Source organism: Triturus cristatus, chromosome 5_1, assembly GCF_964204655.1.
Source record: "Triturus cristatus chromosome 5_1, aTriCri1.1, whole genome shotgun sequence".
Lineage (NCBI taxonomy): Eukaryota > Metazoa > Chordata > Amphibia > Caudata > Salamandridae > Triturus > Triturus cristatus.
Genome location: NC_140587.1, coordinates 497,816,453 through 497,836,959, shown reverse-complemented (window position 1 = coordinate 497,836,959; position 20,507 = coordinate 497,816,453).

Genomic DNA, 20,507 nt, shown 5'->3' with positions numbered 1-20,507 from the left:
ATCTTTCGCAGGTCTTGACTATTGAGTTAATCAATTATGAGGTGATCTCTTCTGCCTAACTGTTAAAATATACAAGCACTGTAACAAATTAGGTTATTAGTTGTGAAGGATGTGAGTCCTTCACTAGAAATAAGTTCACAAGTTTCTCTTTATGGAAACCACGTACCACATTGTAGCACACTCAGGCCATTGAAGCAAAGTAATCCAAGGCCTACTCAGGTGAGGTGGTGTGAGTTAGTAACCAAAGCTCACTGGCATGCAACAAAATTCAATAAATCATTGTCCAGTTAGTGCTTTTTCAAATGAAAAAGTGCTTTTCTTACACAATTACTCACACATTACTAAATACTATGCCTTAATTACAAAAATATACAATCAAGTAGATTGAAATCCATTTAGTGACCCCATCAGATCATGTTACACTCCTAGCAAGGTCTAGTGAACCCTATACCCTGAATAACACCCAGCTATACTTGATGCAATATTACAATATAAGGGGGTGTCATTATCAATATGACAGGCCTACTAGCTTTGTTACAGTGTGTCTAAGTGTTGTAACAAACCTCATTATAGACCCAGATCGCACTGCTTAGAAAGAGGGCCAAAATGCCTTGTAAACAATTTGAAAACTCTTTCCAAATAATTTTGTCTTCCAAATTAAGTATTTTTGTTGCTCAAACATTAGTATCTGCTATGTATTCAAAAGTCAAGAAAACTTCACTAATCCTTTCGCAAAGCAATTTCCAATGCATTTTGGTCTTGGTGTCCTTCATCAGGGGTGCATTTGTGACATAAAATATGCATGCCTACAATCTAAAGTCACAAAAACATGTGATTGATTCTCACTAATAGAAGTCACAAAAACATGATTAATTATTGATCAAAGAGGATATGCTAGATCCAAAACCTATAGAACTAAATGAATGAAAATGGTGAAACTAACACAAGACTGAAAGTAACACCATAATTTATATGAAAAATTACCACCACCATGTGTCCTCTGCCATTAGATAACTGAACAAACAGTTCCAAATACCTTTACTACTGTTAAATTAATCCCTAATGTGGCCAATCATACTTAGCATGCATAATAACTAAGTTCAAACAGACTTATAATTCCTAAAATATTTGTTTGTAATTACTCACCCATGCTGAAGGGTTACAAAAAATAACACTCTTGCATGCAAAACTAAAACGCGTTCCTACCAACCTTCCAGGATAGCCTTGCTTAATACCAGGCAAGTAATGTTACCATACTTAATTCATACCTTATAGAAAGGTCCTTTGTTTGATATCTTAATTCTTAGATAGTGAGCACTCTTGTTCTCATCTTGATGATGACCTTACATTAAACACCATCAACATCAGACTTATATAGACACCTTACATACTGTCTTATGTCTTTTTAATTGTGATGCACTTTGTTTTTATATCTCCACTTTTCACTGCACTTTTCTTCACCACAAGTGTGAGCACTGGATCTTTTCTACAGAAATAAACGTGAATTAAGACTGCAATCAAGCAATGAATAAATGAATTGCAAAAGCAATCTGTCTTCATTGTATGCCTTGCTCCTGTATAAATAAATATACTCTTGGTCTTCTACTATGAGAAGCGCCTCCTTCTTTATCACGGAGATTAAAATCCTAGAGAACCATTGTTTTCTAATATCATATATATCTCTCATGCAGAATGCCATTTGCTAATATTGCTTGCATCTAAAGGAACGCCACGTACTGCTTCCGTATATTAAAACTGAGAAAACATGGTTAAAGTTAATCTGCAAACCAAACTTGTTGAATTTCATGCAGTTATACAAAAAGCATACATGAGCAAAAATAAAATGAAAATAAAATCAAATGAGGTTAACACTTAGGGGCCGATTCCGATTCTCGCCGTTAAACAAACCGACCGACAAGGACCCGGACCGAATACCGACCGACACGGACCAGCGCCGTACGACCCATGCAGTACGATGCAACGTGAGTGAATTACAACTGACACGTACGGAATACAAGCCGTACGACTGAGCCGGAGGGAAAACAGTGATCCGGCCGGAAATCCGACACGATTTTCACCGACCGACACAAACCCGGAATCAACCCGACCGACCCGTACCCGCGATGTATGATTAGTGCAGTACGATGCAATGCGTGTAAAACCAGACCGACTCGCACGGAGACCAAGCCGCATGACCGACACGCACAGACAACCCGGCACACAAGCAATAGAGACCGCCGCGAACGACGCCTACCAAACACAGAAGACAGGCAGCGTGAACGAGGCGGAGAAGCCCGCACGAGATGACAGCTGCGTCTGTTTCCATCACATGAACGTCTCCTACATGCCTACAAAACACAAAGGAAAAAACACAAAAAAAGGACCAAACTAGCAATGACTAAGCCAATAAATACCCAACACAAATTAATTGGACAAAGACACACCCACAACTACAACTATATAAAGGACTACAATCACTACCATCATCCTTTGCAAACAGGAGACACAGCCAGCAGCAAACAGCAGTACACAGCAACCACAGACACACTCACAACTCACCCATCACACAACTCACACACCATCATCACCTCATACAAAAGCATACACACATACACACAGCAAAACCAACACCAAACCAACATCCCTTGCACCCTCACACACACATCCCTCACCACCACCACCCATCACCATGCCCCCAAAGAAGAATCCAAAGTTCACAGATAGTGAGTTAGAAGTGCTGGTAGATGAGATCATCAGAGTAGAGCCACATTTGTTTGGTACATTGGTTCAAAGGACCCCCAGCTCACAGAAAACAAAGATGGGGCGAGGATTGTGGACAAGGTGAACGCACAAGCACCAACGTTGCGCACAAAGGACGATATCCAGAACAGGTGGTATGACGTGCGCAGGAGGGTCAAGAAACTCATCGAGAAAGATCACGCCTTATATCAGCGCACCGGCGGTGGCCCTCCTGCCAAACCAGTCTACTTCAGGACCTGGGAGGAGAAGGTGCGGGACATCCTACCACCAGAGAGCATCCATGGCCTAACAGACATCCCAGAGACTGGTGAGTACACAAACAACAAACCCAAGATTGTTTGTCAAGGGGACAGTGAAACCATGCACCCCAAGCAAACCTACACTAACCAATAGATAATCAACCCAAGATGTGTATGCCAGTCACACAAACACAATACCTGCCATCTCAGAGTGACTGGGGACTTTGCCATGACATGCACCAACCTACAAACAAATAAAGCAAGCCACTGGCACTAAGCCAAATACATCCAGCAAGACAGTTTGCCACCACAAACACACCACCTCACAGTGCAGCTGACTGTCAGGAAGGAACAGTGGGGATGCAGGTGAAGTGAGTGTGGCCAAAAGCATGATGGGGCCTGTAGTCACAGATAATGCTCCCCTCCTCATTGACCCATCAAGACCTCTCTGAAACATGCCCACATCACAGGGAGTGGAAAATGACTGACAAGATGGCTGACACTGGCTCCTGCTAGGGGTAGTGTGCAAATCAGAAGCAGGACACCACTGACTGACATCCTGAAAGACAACTTGCTCGCCCTACAAAGGAAGCACGTGTCATGATAGGAAGGAGGACTGACAGCCCTGACCATACAATCAGCATGGGGAGACACCCCCCAACACAAACTCCACACAAGTCACCGGGTACAATGCTTTGACACACACCTCATTGAAATATCAGCAAAAGATCCCCCGTACTGGCTGCTGCTGTGTGAAACACAGGGGCTCACTTGGGACTTGTAGCCAAACAAACACCAGGATTTCACAGTCAGCCATCTTGCCATTGCTGTCTCACCCCCTCACAGGGAAGCAGAGTCAAGAGGGAGGAAGCATGGGCATGCTGGGTAGGGGGGTGTAGCCAAGAGTATGATTGGACTCGCAGTCACATCCAACCTACACCCACCCACATGGCACAAGGCCATGCTGGGACTGCTAGCCAAACAAACACCAGGATTCCACAGTCAGCCATCTTGCCATTGCTGTCACACCCCCTCACAGGGAAGCAGAGTCAAGAGGGAGGGAGCATGGGCATGCTGGGTAAGGGGGTGTAGCCAAGAGTATGATGGGACTCGCAGTCACACCCAACCTACACCCACCCACATGGCCCAGCAAGATCAACCTGAACCATACTCGCCTCACAGGGAGTGGGAAGGGACCGACAAGATGTCTGACACTGGGCTCTGTTGTGGGGAGCACAAGGCCACGCTGGGACTGCTAGCCAAACAAACACCAGGATTCCACAGTCAGCCATCTTGCCATTGCTGTCACAACCCCTCACAGGGAAGCAGAGTCAAGAGGGAGGAAGAATGGGCATGCTGGGTAGGGGGGTGTAGCCAAGAGTATGATGGGACTCGCAGTCACACCCAACCTACACCCACCCACATGGCCCAGCAAGATCAACCTGAACCATACTCGCCTCACAGGGAGTGGGAAGGGACCGATAAGATGTCTGACACTGGGCTCTGTTGTGGGGAGCACAAGGCCATGCTGGCAAATGGCCAACAACAAGATCAAACTCTGTCCGTGACAAGCTGGGAAAAAGCAGTATACAGGCAGGCATCTGTTATAAAAGTAGAAAATGTCATGTTGGTGAACCAACGATGCATGTAGAAACATAATTACCTTGGGGTAAGGATGAATAACAAATTAAAATGGTCATCCCATCTGACCAAAATGGTCCTGAACCACAAACGGATTTCCGGGGCCATAGCGAGGTACCAGAGACTCTCCTACAGTCGACCTGTAGTCCCAGCTATCAAAGTATATGAGGGCAAGGCTCTGCCTGGGTGCCTATACGGGGCGGAACTTTGGGGGTTTGACAATCTCTCTGAATTAGTAAAATCAGAAAATAAATTCTTTCGTGACTTAGTTTCGCTCCCCCCATCCACCCCTTTAATCCTTCTTCGTCATGACCTTGGGAGACACCCAATTAATGAAGTGGCGAGGCTGCGCCCTCTGTTATACTGGACCCGGCTTATGAGGTCCTCTGACCTAAGCCACTATGCATCCGGTCTAAATGAACTGATAAGATTGGGTGCAGGCCACAAGGTTGGTTGGGTGTCCAACCTGAAGAAACTAGTGGTCGAAATTGGTCTGGACCAGGCTTGGGAGAGCCAGATGCCCCCGCCCAAACCTTTAGTGAAAAGGCTTTACTGGGACTGGATTTCTGCTATTACCATCAAAAATCATAATGGTATTCTGTCGGAGAGATTTTTAGATGTTAAGCCTACCCACAGAGTGCTCTACCTAAAATTTAGGTATGGCACACTTCCCCTCCGAGATTTCCAGAATGGTTGGAGCGGCCAGTCGGGAAACAACGGGGGCTGCCCGGGCTGTGCTTGCCCCACGGAATCTATAGCACATTTTATCTTTGCTTGTAGGGCATACAGCCAAGCGAGGTCTAGGTGGCTAAAACCAGTTTGCATTAATTTGGGCTGTTCATCCCACCGGGTGGCCTTACGCATTTTAACTTATGAGACACTTATCCCAAGTGTTACTTGTGGTACAGCAAAGTTTTTAGGACATGCATGGAGGATAAGGCAAAGGCTTATCAAGGGAAAACTAGCTTAATAAACTGATGTGAGCGTTGTTTACCGAGCTCCCTTGTTCTGGATGGGTTTTTAACTATACTGCCATGTGGTTTTTATGTAGTACTTTGGCTTGATCTATTTTTAGCCCTGTTTTAGCTTTGCTTCATTTTTATATTCAGCTATGAGAACAAGAAAACTGACCAATTGCTGATATGAATTTTCGGGTCTTTTTAAATATTAACTTGTGATGTATTTTTGTAACTTTTATGATTGATATTTTATTAATCGAATAAAGTGATACAACGTAAGAAACATAATTCACATTGTGTGTCTCTTCCAAACACAGGTCATGCTGGGCACCCACTGACAAATGACGAGGATACCCAGTCCCAGACTCTGGTGGACACTGAGCTCTCTGGTCTGACTCTCTCACTGTCCTCTCTGGATGACGACGACCAACCTGGCCCCTCCGGTGTGAGCCATCATGCAGCACCAGCAGCAGCAACATCTGCCCCACTGGTACCCACGCCTCCACCATCTGGACACCGACAGGGCACCCCCGCCAACAAGGACAGACCAAGGACAATCAACACCGACAGCACAGAGACACCGGACCCCCCGGAAGCTACAGCCAACACCACCAGCAACACCACCCAAGGGGTCCCAGGGTCACCTGTGCGTACCGCTGCTGGTCCTGCCCGTGTGGAGAGGGGTGCTGGGAGGGGTGGGAGGCACAGGGCACGCTTTGCAGAGGGGTCTGGACTGCATGATGACCCCAAACTGGCACGCATCATAGATGCGTACCAGGATAGCATCGGAGGATTTGGCCAGGTAGTGGGGATCCTCAAGGACATGCAACAGGAGCAGGTCGCCCACCATGCCCGCATGGAGGCAAAGTGGGATACCCTTACTGCGGTGCATCGGGACATACTACAATGCCTCCGCCAGATCAACACCAACCTGTCCACACTCCCCTGTGTGCACACAACATCTGTCGCAACACCATCTGCCAGCGCCACAGGGAGGAAGGAGGACTCTGGCGGAGAGTCCCCTGCACCGCAGAGGCCTGCACATGAGGATCCCCCCCCCCGGAAGAAGAGGGGTCATTCGAAGAAGGATATGTGAGAGGCAGATGTCCCAGCACATCCCCCAGGGCCTCTAAACCTGTTCTGGACAATGTTCTTTGTGTGCAACCCGTTCACCTTGTCCAATCGCACACAACTCGCCCACATGACATGGAGGGTTCATGTTGGGCCAATGTATCAGATGACTGTGGACTTTAATCTGGACATTTCATCTACCAGCACGTCCAACTCAAATGTGAACTTTGGATTCCCAAACCACTGTACAGCACCCAACATCCTCTGCACCTCACTCACACATGTTTGTAAATAAACTCACCAGTACACCATACTTGTCTCTGTTGTGATTCAAGCTTGTAATGTTTAGAGCGAAGTCGATCTGCTACACAACACAGTGCATGCCAAATACTGCAAAAATGTGGCCAACGTAAGGTCAGTCATGGGGATGTGACACATGTGAGGGAGACACACCACTATGGCAACACAAAACATACTCACCATTGCCATGTGACTCATCACACACAATGATGTTGACCTGAAACACATTGGCATGCACAGACACAACACCAAGCACAGTCAGTGGTAACAAGTCCACAGGTGAGGTAAGCAGATGTCACTCAGATGTGGGAAGACAGACAACGCACATAACAAAGCGTAGCACAGGTTCATTACACACCAGCAACACGTTTATTCCACAATAGTTGCACGGTAATTCTACGTAACAGTGGACACACGCTCACAATGTTTTGGAGAATGGAAGTCCAGGGATGTGTGGTACATCAGTTAATGGAATTCTCAACTTCCACACTGGTGTTGGCTTCTGGGTGTTGGGGGTCAGTGTTGACCACACAACAGGCAAAGGACCCTGGGAAGGACAGACAAGATACAGTCAAAAGCACAGACGAACAGGAGATAAATGCAATACACATGCACAAAACATGTTGCAAAACACCTACACAAACACTAGTTAGCAGTACTACCCTATTGTGGAGTACACATCACCTGAATGGACACATCACAGCATGCATCCAGTCAAGTGGCACACAGACACACTCAGACAGCAACAGAGCTGGCTCAACACATTCCTGGAAACTCACTTTCAGGTGAAAAAGTTGTTGATGAGCTGGGAGCGGACGTCACCATCATCTTCATCATCACTTGCATCCTGGCCCAGGCCGGGATCCTCCACAGGTGCCGGACGTTGGTCATCGTCATCCTCATCCAGGATGAGAGGCACCTCCTTCCGCACCGCCACGTTGTGTATCATGCAGCAGACCAGTATTATTTTGCACACCTTTGCAGGCTCATATGGGAGGGCCCCTCTGGTCTTGTCCAGGCAGCGAAAGCGGCTTTTCAGGAGGCCGAATGTCCGCTCAATCACCCTCCTGCTCCGACCATGTGCCTCATTGTAGCGCAGCTCGGCTGGTGTCACAGGGTTCCTGAGGGGTGTCAGCAACCACGGCATGTTGGGTTATCTGGAGTCACCTACACACGCAAAAATGAACAAGTACATGAGTTTGGTAGGAGTGTGGAATACAACAATGACAAACACACACAATGAGAAACAGTCAGTGCACACCGACAAGCCAGGCACGCTGAGCTGCCATCTGTGACATCAGCGTTGCAATGTGACTACTCCTCATTATGTAGGCATCGTGCGCCGAACCAGGGAACTGTGCACACACATGTGTGATCATCATGTCTGCAAGTCAGACCACCAGAGCATTGATCGAATGGTAGTGCTTCCTGTTACGGTATGACTGCTCATGTGCCTGTGGTGGTATCAGGGCAACATGTGTCCCATCAATGGATCCAATGACGTTTGGCATCCTCCCCAGTGTATAAAAGGCATCCTTAATTTCAGGGAGTTCATCATGGCTCGGGAACTTGATATACAGGTCGAGGAATTGCAACATCCCCTCCAAGACATCGCGTAGCACCCGACTAAATATCGTTTGCGACATACCACCAGCAGTAGCCACAGTGTACTGGAAGGTACCAGTAGCAAAGAAGTGCAGGGCTGCCATCACCTTCATCTCTGGGGTCAGTGCTGTAGGGTATGTCCGGCCAGGTAGCAGATGTGGCGCCAACTGCTCCGCCAACTCCTCAATCAGTGGCCTGGTGAAGCGGTACCGTCTGATGCTGTCGCGTTCCTGCATGGTTGCAAGGTCTGGGAACGGACGATGCACAGCTGGTGTCCTGCAGTATAGAGATGCACACAGGAAGATTGTCATTACATCCCCCCATGTGGCCATGACCACGATCACTCTCACATGCTAGTTCATGACATTACACAATGTACTGAGGTGTGTGCTGTTGGTCATGGACACATATGTCACCTACAAGACCACCACCTCACATCTCAATTCCACATGTCTACATGAGTCCCATGTAGTGCAATGGGCTAATCATCTAGTCACCCAACCTATGTGCTGCTGCAACGTTAAAAAAACCCACCCCAGTGACTAATGAGGACTCCTGTCTCCCAGGCATCACAGATCTTTGCCATGCAGAAACCCAGGCTCCCTGTATTGCCACATCAACACCGCAATGGACATGGCGTAGCACGTACACACCACAAGGCAAGCGTAAGTCCCACAGGTAGTGGCCACTGTTGTCCATGCCGGCCCTACATGTACGTCTCTTAGACACAGACCCCATCAAGGTTGATGCATATACCACATGGATGTGGAGACTGTCACCCATTGGTAACATGTGATCAGACACATCTGAGACACAACATGCAAACAGACTGTGGGTGCACATCAGTATTGGGGCTACAGGTCTCACTGTGACGTACATGCCATCCCCCCCAGGACTCAGGATGAATGTGACATGCCCCAAACATATCCAACCTGATTGAGCAGAAGAGAAGGACAGCCAAGTATCCTCATGACGGAGCTGGTGAACCCAATGAAGACCTTTAAGATGTCAATCTTTCCAAAATAGCACTTTGTTATTTAATCTAATATCCTTATTACACCATATGGAAGATTGAAGAAATTTGTCTGAAGAAGAAAGATGAGTGGAAAATAAAGGTTTAAGAAGTTTACAAGAGTTATTTAATATAGGGAGAGAGAAAGAAGAGGGTTGAAATAAGAAGTTTCCAACATCAACCCATAAGGGTTCAGAACGAGAATCATCATCTTCTAATAAGAATAATGAAGCCTGCTTAAGAGAGAATGCATTATGATGGATCCGGAAGTCTGGGAAGTTAACACCTCCTAAAAATTTAGGGCGTTTAAGTTTATGCAAGGAGATACGGGGTGTTTCGTTGTTCCATAAGAATTTAGATATTGTAGAATATATAGTTTTAAAATGGGAGTTGGCAATAGTAGTGTCAAGGCGACCCCACCATGATAAAAACAAAGGATTCCAATTCGATGTAGCAGACTTTAAAATGGATTGGAATTCTTTTAAATTAGTTAAAATAGAATCTTTAATAGAGGATTTAAACCATAAACCTAGATATTTAATTTTGTCAGCGTTTCATTTGAAACTGGATGCAGTATAGTCTGCAGAAATGCACAATTTATTTAATGGAAGAATTTCACATTTGTCAATATTTAACTTTAACCAGATACAGAGGCGAAAGATTGTACTTCTGATAAGAAAGCCGGGAGAAATGTTTGCGGATGGGATAAAAAAAAAAGCAAAATATCATCTGCGTAAACCGATAATTTCAATTGATTACAGCCATATTTAAAAACCTGTGATTTGGGAATTTAAATGGATCTTCATTAAGAAAGGCTCCAAGGCAAGAATGGATAGAATTGGAGAAAGGGGACAACCTTGTTGTACACCACGATGTAGTTGAAAATTAGGTGAAAGAAGACCATTTGTGAGAACAGAAGAGACTGGGGAGGAGTAAAGTAAGGAAACATAATTTATAAAAGTAGAACCAAAACCAAACCAGGATAGAGTAGAGAAAATAAAAGGCCATCCCACTCTATCAAAGGCTTTCCCAGCATCTAGAGAAATGGCTGCTAATGAATCTTTATATGCTCTAGCTTTAGTGAGGACATTGAAAAAAAGTCTGGTATTGTCAGAAAGATGTCTGCCTTTAATAAAGCCACATTGTTCGCGACCAATTAACAAGGGAAGAAATTTCTCTAAACGAAACGCAAAGGTTTTTAGCAAACATTTTATAATCAAGATTAATTAGAGAACTAGGGCGAACATTTTTACATAAATTATGATTTTTACCATCCGTAGGTATTAAACATATTAGAGCTTCTTGAAAAGATCCTCCAGATTTTTTAGAAGAAATAAAGAAGTGTAATAGTTTATATAGTTTGGGAATAAGGAGGCGAGAAAAATGAGAATAAAATTTGATGGTGAAACCATAAGGTCCTGGGGCTTTACCCCGTTTAATAGTACGCATAGCATTACTGATGTCAGTTTCTGTAATGTTGTCATTTATCACCGAAAAATCCAGATCTGGAGAAGAGGGAGGGGTAATAGAAGAAAGATATTGAGAGATTGTATCTGAAGACACAGAAATGCCAGGGGTGTAGAGAGACTGAAAGAATGAGTGAATTCCGACAAAATGTCTTCATTTTTATAAAGAGTACGATTATTGGAGTCAAGGATAGAGCTGATCTTGGTATGTTCTTTCTTAATTTTTAAATAATTGGCTAGAAGTTTCCCTGCTTTATTCTGGCCGCCATAGTATTTGGCTGAGGATTTGAGTAGAAATTAGTTGGCGTTTTCGGTGGAAAGTTTGTTGAATTGAAATTTAGTACGAACAAGTTCATCCAAGCAAGATTTAGAGCCAGTGATAGCGAAAGAAGATTCTAAGGGGCAGATTTATGTTCCCTGGCGCATCCCTGCAAATCAGCATGGATGCGCCAGGGAAGATGCGTCACGCAAGTTTGCCCTTGCGCCACCGCAGATGCGCCGCATTTACAATGCGGTGTATCGTGGCGCAAGGACAAGCAGATGCGTGACGTATCTGCCGGCATATAGTTGGCGCAGTGCTGAAGTTGTGTCGCAACTTCAGCACTGTTCCAACCTATCCCACACCTAACATGGTGCGTCAAGCCTTATGCCTGCTTCAAGCAGGCGCAGGGTTTTGACGCATCAACGTTGGGAAAGTGACTCAGTGAAATCTTATAGATTTCACTGAGTCACTTTTCAGGCGCGTTCCTGCGACAGAACCCCCCCCCCCCCCTGCGTGGAAACGCCCACATGAAACCTGATGCAGGTTTCATGTGGCGCAGGGCTTTACACCTTGACGCATCTCCATAGATGCGTCACGATGTAAGTAGGGCGCAACGTGGCGCAGGGTTTACGCCGCCGCTGCGTCACAAAAGTGACGCAACGGCGGCGTAAAAGTGACGCAACTCCAACATAGATCTGCCCCTAAATGTTTAATTTGTGCTATAAGATGTTGTAATTTAGAGAGTGAAGATTTCTTGTGAAGGGATATGAAAGAAATAATAAAGTATCTGGCGGCTGCATTAAAGGAATCCCAAACGATTTGAGGAGATGTAGAAGGGGATTCATTTTCAGCAAAGAAAGTAGTAATAAACAATTCAAATTGTTGGGTGAAATTAGGGTCTAGAAGAAGAGAGTTATTAAATCTCCACCTTCTTGTGGAGATTGGAGATTTAAGATAACCAGTGACTAGACTTAAGATAACCTAGACTTAAGACTAGACTTAAGATAACCAGTGCGTGATCAGAAATTAAGATAGAACCAATGTCAGATTGGAGAATATTTTGAGTGAGTGATTGTGAGGTAAAAAGGTAGTCAATGTGAGAATGTGAAGAGTGTGCTAAGGAAAAGAAAGCATATTCTCAAAGAGTAGAATAACATAAGCGCCATGAGTCTGCTAATGACCGTTGTTGAATAGTAGAGATAAACTGGGAGAACATAGTGGACAGGATGAATTTAGAGTTGGATTTGCGATCAATAATTGGATCCATAACCATATTGTAGTCACCTCCAACTAATAAATAATCATCTTGAAAGGACATTAATATGGACAAAATAGTGGGCCAAAAAGTGACATCTGGAGCAGTAGGAGCATAAAGGTTAAAAAGTGTCATGGGAATAAAAGGGAGACAGAAACCCATCTACCCGAGGTATCTGATTCTTGAGTAATAATCTGCAAGTCAAGACATTTATGACACAAAATGATACCGCCATTATGATGACCTGTGCCTGGGGATGCAAAAATGTTACCTACCCATAATCTTTTAAGTTTAGGAATTTCTTTCTCTACATGAGTCTCTTGTAATAAAGCTATATCACAATTCAAATTAGATAAATAAAGAACCCTCTGATGTTTGATCGGGGAACCTAAACCTTTAACATTCCATGAAACAACTTTGAACGCCATTCACAAGAAATGGAAGAATATAAGCATTGCATAAAAAATCAATATAACAAATAAAATTTGAAGAACAGTGAAAAATATCAATGCATAACACAATAAATATGCATTTATATCAGATAGTATTAAATTGCTCAATAAAAGAAGAAAGAATGTAGTTATGAAAAGGAATAAGGACATAAAGATTACAAGGAGAATGACAGAACATGGAAGAAAGAAAAAAGAGAAGAGAAAAGAAAAGAAAGGAGAGAAACAAAGGAAAGAAAGAGGGAAGCGAAAAAGAAGGCATCATTCAGAAACAAGGAGATTCAGAAGTCTGAAAAGAAGGATGAAGGGAATACAGTAAAGAAAGTAAGGTAAATACATTGAAGAAAGAAAGTGAGGAAGAAGATTCAAAAACATACTGACTTACTACAAATAACATAAAAATATGAGGGTGGTGAAGCCACATAGGGCAAAATGGCACAGCTGAACAGGCAACTCAGGGCGGAACAGGGAAGGAGGACATCATCAAGAACAGACCAGGGAGGACATAGATCACACATGCAGGATTACTGCACCTAGCGGGTAAAAAAGATATAGAGAAGGTGAACAAATGAGAAAGAGAAACACGGAATGTGATACATTAACACAACATGAAATACACTGGGAAATGAAATATCAAAACATGTTTAGATATGAAAAGCACAAAGAGACATGAGAGGACAACAATTAGAGAGGAACAAAACGAGATGTGTCCATATAATTTTCATGGCATTGGTCCAAGAATCTCTGGAGCAGAGCAGGATCTTCATAAGTCATCATTTTATTTCGGTATGTAACTTTGAAGAGGCAGGGGTGGAGAAGTCCTTAGCGAGCATTGAAAGTGCAGAGAGCTGGTCGCATAGCCTGAAATTGCTTCCGACGTTCCGCTGTTGTCTAGGCATAGCCTTGAGCAAAGTAGAGGATGGAGTTCTGCCAGGTGATATGATCCTTAGATTTAGCAGTTTGTAAGATCTTTAATAAGTCAGTATATTCCAAAAAATAGATGATGACTCCTCTGGGTTTGGATGAAGAGGATGCTGTAGTTGGGTTCCGACCCAAACAGTGAGCTTGCTAGATATTCAAAGCAGGAGACAAAGGGAGACCAAGGAGTTGGGGAAGAAATGTTTTAAAGAAGGAGATGGGATCTGAATCCTCCAAACCTTCTGCCAGGCAATTAATGGGCAGAGTATTGCGACGGCTGCGATTTTCCAAATTTTCCACCTGTTTCTGAAGAGAGAGAACATCAGATTGTACAGCAGGCATTTGGTGGACTATATCTTGGAAAGAATCTATTCGTCGTTCCATTAGCACAATTCTATTTTCCATAGTAGACCATTTATCATCCAAGGACTGAAGACGTCTGTTTGTCTCTTCCATATATGGACGAGGAGCTCGTATTTCTTCAAGTAACACCTCCATAGTGTCTGGTGTAGGAGATGTAGTTGGTGACAGAGGATTTGTTTTAACTTGCTTACTAGTAGTGGTAGGTAATTTCGGAGCAAGAGTAGTTGAGGAAAGTGAAGTATTAGCAGATAATGCCAGAGCATCCATATGAGGGGACGATGTAGGGTTTTCAATTTTGTACATATTTGTTGAGAGAATAGAGTAGGGATAATGGTCCACCAAAGAGGAAAAAGGGATAGGAGGACCAGCTACATTCCGTCGAGATTTTGTTCTCCTCATTCAATGTTAATTAGTAATGCAATACTACTGTCTGCTTCAAGTAATGTTTTCATAGAAACATTAATGTCCATAAATTTGAGGAGAAACAGGGGGTTGAGAATAATAAGTAACTCACTGGTTAATATCAAGAGGAGGCAACTTTGTGTAGAGAAGCTTCAGCAAATATCAAAGTCCTGTCATAAGGTGGTAGTAGAAACAGACAGGTTACAAAAAGCAAATTTTTCAAATCAGGTCAAGTGCAGGTATTAAAAATAACCCAAGCGTTAAAATAATCATATGTTAGGGGAGGGAAAACGCAGGGTTAAATTGCAAACCAAGTGTCTCTGAAAAGCATTCCTCGCTGAAACGCGCTGAGGAAAACGGGCATCATGGATCACAAATGGCGGCCGCGGGATGAAGAAAAAACACGTTAAACGTTTTTATTATTGAAAAATGCTCACCGAGGCTTCAAACAGATCGCAAACTATGGCAGAAAGCATCGCATGCTAGCTCCGGTCCACAAGGAGCAGGAAAGAAGAAAAGGTCCGCCGGAGAGCCTGCACGTCTCCCCCTCCGACACGGAGCCTCCTCAGGCAGCGGCCATCTTTGGCTGGTGCCAAGCCACACCCCCCTTATCCTCTATTAAAGAAGTCATTTTAATATTTCTGGTGAAGAGTGTTTGTTAAACTTGCATCAGTTACCGGACTCTTCCATAGTGCCTGTAGTCCTAGCTGAGCTATAGAGTTGTGAAGATACTTCCTAGCAGTGTTGTAAATTAAAGCAGAATGTGATTAAGCATTTACTGAAAACATTAATGCTTCCCCTGTTATCGTGTTTTCTTCGGTTAAGTTGACCGAAGTCCGGACTCCATTTTGTATTGACATGCTGCCACGCGTTCACCACGAGGAGAGTCCGACCTCTGTGTTAGTTGCTCTTGTAATCTGCCTAGCAACAGTTTATAAATAGCTCTCTCTTGTCCATCTGGCGCATGCCCAGACTTGACCACATCTGTTATAATTAGCTTTGCTTGACCATGTGTTTTCACGGCCCAAAGAGTATGTTAGCTCCGCCCACGTATTGATTCAGTATCGAGAATGACCATAAATGGTAATGTTCTTCGGCCTCATGTTGTATCCACCCACTTATGAGCCCCTCTGTTGTGTATAAAAGGGGACTGTGTACGAATGTTCTTTGTGCTACTCCATGCAATACTGAAGAGTGTTGTGTGGATTGTAGGACCACCCTTAAGGGTTAATAAACGTTGTTTTTGTACTTTGCAGTTTCCGTGCCAACTTCCTTATAGATTCCGTTACAGGAGAGCGAACCTTTGTGCTTTGCGGGCCTAGCTGGGGCCTGTATTCATCAATTGGCGCCCGTCACGTGGGGCTCATCGGCGACTCGGATGCTCGAAGGACTGGTCGCGACGAAGGTGAGGAGTTTGGCCGGGGACGTGATCACTGCCAGCGGCGTCTTAGCCCTGGCATCCCGAGGTTTTTCTTCCTTCCCTTCCGAGCTGACCGTCTGGGTGGCGCCGGTCATCGACTGAGACCTCTTCTGTCGGTCCTGCCGTGAAAGCCGTTTGGGCGATTGTGGAGCTTGGCAGTTGGAACCTGGACTCTTGATTGGTAAGAACCGTTGTACGGTACTTGCTCCGAGTTTTGAAGCCTGGTCTGGCTATTTGAGTTTGATTGATGGTGACTAGTCATATTTTGAATTTGTCTTTGTGAAAATATATGCGTTGCAACACATATAGGCAGGTAATGTGGAGAAATTTCTCCAGGAGCTGTGTAAACTTTGAACGGCGCAACGATTAAGTGCCATTTTCTTTATAATATTGCATATTTTGCATTATTCCTAGCATGCCTGCTTTTAGCGCACTCCGTAAGTGGTGCTGCTGTTTTGGAAACCGGTTGAACCTCGAGGAATCTGCTCCAGCTCCCCCAGAGGGGACTCCTAATAGGGATATGTACGTGAAGCATGGTCTTTCTTCCATAATGTACAGCACGTTATGGAGGAAATACACGAAGAAGGATCCTGAGTTGCGATGGCCTTTGTATGGATCGTTTGATATACGTAAGATTGAGTATGTGGAACAGTGTATGTGTAAGCGACGTGCTCGTCAGGATATGTTTGAGTGTGTGCGATTATGGGTGAAGGAAGTGCGTGAGCGAGAGAAACGTGAGAAAGCGCTGTTTGATAAGGAGCAACGAAAGAATGATCATATGCGAGCGCAGGAAGCGAAGCGTCGGGAGGACAAAGAGCAAACGGACAGACAAGAGAAAGAGCGTAGGCTACAAGTTTCGGGTCAATATGTTGTTCGTCAGCCACTTTATCCTGTCCTTAATAATCCTGATGACGATTTTTATTTACTAGATCGCTCTCCGCCCCCTTATGTTGGCGCATCTGCTCCGCGGCCGCAAGATTCTGGCCCGGCTCCGGGTAAGGTCGACACATGGTCCATGTTATCGCCGAGCATATGGCTGAGCTTCGGAAACTTTCCCTCCGTGCACTTAAGGGCAAGATGTCTAAGGAGGAGTTGTTCCATACTTGGGGGTCGTGGCAAGATAGAGAGAGGGTGTATTTTCTGTCTCATTTCGCAGATGAAGTAATTGCTGCTTTCCGAAAATATTCTAGTGTCCTTGAGCCTGACGAAGTGTCTTCGGATGCCGGAGCATTACGTAATGGTGTTTTTTCTCCCCCTAAGGCTCCTGAGGCGGCTCGGCGGCTGTTCGCTTTGCGGGACGAGGTGCTGGCCCTTAGAGAGAAAGCACGTCAACAAACGGAGGAGGAGAAGCAGTCGGATTCGTCTGCAGCAGGGGGCCACCCATCCGCCTCCCAGTCAGATAAGGATGACATAGTGCATGCTAAACCAATGCGAGAGGCGGCGCCTTTGTATGTTCCTCCTAAGGGAGCAGGGACTAGCTCGGATATTAACTCCGCCGATGCAAGGGGATATTTTGTATATAATTGGGTTTACACTCCATGGCATAGGGCCGATGTTATGGCATTAAAGAATGCGCTGCCTGACCCCCGCAAGAATCCAGCGGCCTTCTATGAAGAAGTCGAGGGGGCCTTGAATTCCTGCATTATGACCTTAGCGGATATAGACTTGTTCTTTGGCCTTATCCTACCGCCGGATACGTGGCGCTCTGTCCGAAAGGTAGATGATGCGGTTGCCTTCAAGGCCCGGTGGTCTGACCTTGAGGACGAGGATAGGGAACGGAAGCCCGCACAGAAACCACCCCAGAATATTTTAGATCTCCCTGCGGCTATTGTGGCTAAGTTGAAGACGATTATCCCCCCTAAAAAGATTGACTGGAATATGTTAGCTGCATGTAAACAGAAAGTTGACGAGTCAGTCGCGGACTTCTTTACGCGCTTTGAGGAGACGTTTCATGATTTTAGTGGCCAGTCGCTTACTGACGACACAGGCCGCCACCTCTTCGCGGACAAATATGTGGCTAATCTGCTACCGGCAGTTGCGGCCCGGTTGAAAGCGAGTGAGAGTTCTTGGTCCTCCGCGACACCGACGGCCCTTCTGACTATCGCTCAGTATTATGAGCGTCAGGAGCATGAGGCGAAGGGCCAGGAGGAGAAGAAATCGAAAGATCTCAAGACTAAGGTGATGTTAGCACAAGTATATGGCCCGCCCCGACGGGGTAATAATAGAGGAAGGGGCGGATCTTATGGTCCCCCTTCGGGCCGATCTGATTTGAATAGGAACCAGTGTGCATATTGCAAGCAATTGGGCCATTGGGCCAGGGATTGCCCAGTGTTGCGTGCTTCGCGTCAGGGGCATACTCCGGGTGGCCCGAGAGGTAGAGGGGGTTCCTCGAACTTTAGAGGGAATTCTAATGATAATGCCCGTTTCGATGCTGCTGGGCAGCACCGAGATAGCTCAAATGTTTTTGATCGCCAGCACCAGTATCATGTATCGGACATCGATCAATCGGGATATCATGATTCTCAGCATGCATAGGAATGCGTTGGATGGGGGTCCGAATCAGTTGAGGTGCCGGTCGATCAGACGGGTCCTTATGTATCGGCTGAGGTTTTAGGTTCTACTGATCAGTTCCTAGTGGATACAGGAGCGACACGTAGTGCATTGTCTAGGTACTTGGTTCCGGGGGCTCCCCCATCCGGCTCAATAGTTACATCGGTAGGGTTTGACGGTACACTCTCTCGAAGCCCTCTTTCACAGCCCCTTGCATTTAAAGTTGATTGTTTTTCTGCGCCCTGTCCGTTTCTGCTTGCTCCGTATACACCGGATAACATTATGGGCCTTGATATGTTAAAGTACTTTAGGGCTACAATCCGCTGTTCCCCTGAGGGTGTGAGGGTGATTTTAAATGACAACTATCCCAGGTCTCGGCGGATGTGTACGATATCAGAGGATGCATTGTTGGCTACCCTCCCCCGTGCTTTATGGGCGACTTCGGACACAGATGTGGGACAAATGGTGATTCCTCCGGTCCACATTAGTGTCCAGGAGGGGGCGGTGCTACCACGCCTCCCGCAGTATCGTATTTCCCAGGAGGGCGAGGAAGCTCTCATACAGATTGTGCAAGATTTGATCGCAGTAGGAGTAGTGGAAGAAGTTCCCTATAATATCTGTAACAGTCCAATTCTCCCTATTCTGAAAAAGGATACAGATGCACGGGTCTATCGGTTCATAATTGATTTGAGGGAGGTAAACAAGATCGTGATACCTCAGTACCCGGTGGTTTCCGATATCACGACGTTGCTTACCTTGGTCCCGCCTACGGCGACCATGTTTTCAGTGATTGATTTGAAGAATGCCTTCTTTTCCATTCCCATTCACCCTGATAGCCGATTTCTTTTTGGGTTCACATTAAACAATAGATCTTATCGTTTTTGTAGAATTCCCCAAGGCTATACAGAAAGCCCTAGTATTTACAGTCAGGCTTTGAAACGACAGTTGGATTCCTTTGTTTTACTCGAGGGGGTCGCCCTCATTCAATATGTCGATGACATCTTGTTGGCGGCTGACACCCTGGAATTGTGTGAGAAAAGCACGCTATCCTTACTTTCCTTTTTAGCATCTCACAATCATAAGGTGTCTAGGAAGAAATTGCAATTCTGTAGACCAAAGGTGACTTATTTGGGTCACCTTTTGTCTAAGGAGGGACGTGCACTCACATCAGATCGTATCCAAGTAATTTTGGACACACCGAGACCATCCACGCAGAAGGATGTGCGTGCATTTTTGGGCCTTGTTTCTTTTTGTAGACAGTGGATATTGGGGTTTTCACACATAGCTAAGCCATTACTAGCGCTTTTGACAAAAGACACGCCTATCCCAATCCCTTGGTCAGATGAGTGTGATGCTGCTTTTCAGCAACTACGACAGGCCCTTTGTTCAGCACCAGTGTTAGGGACCCCTGATTATGCAAAACCCTTTTCGTTGTATGTGCATGAGAAAGATGGATGTGCATTGTCAGTTTTAGTGCAGATGCACGGCGATAAGCAGCGCCCTTGTGCATATTTTTCGGCTGTGCTTGATCCTGTCGCCCGAGCATTACCAGGGTGTTTTCGCTCGGTAGCGGCGACAGCTGTGTCAATACGCCAAAGTGAAGGAATTGTGTTGTCCCATAAATTGTTGGTGTTAGTTCCCCATGCTGTGGATGCCCTGCTTAATCAAACAAAGACGCAGCATTTGACCAGTGCCCGTTTAACGGGATATGAGCTGACGCTTTTGGCTCCTCATATTACGTTAAAAAGGTGCGTGACATTAAACCCGGCCACATTGTTGCCATACCCCGAGACCCAGCCTGAGGCGCAGAAAGCGCATGATTGTATTCTTGTGAC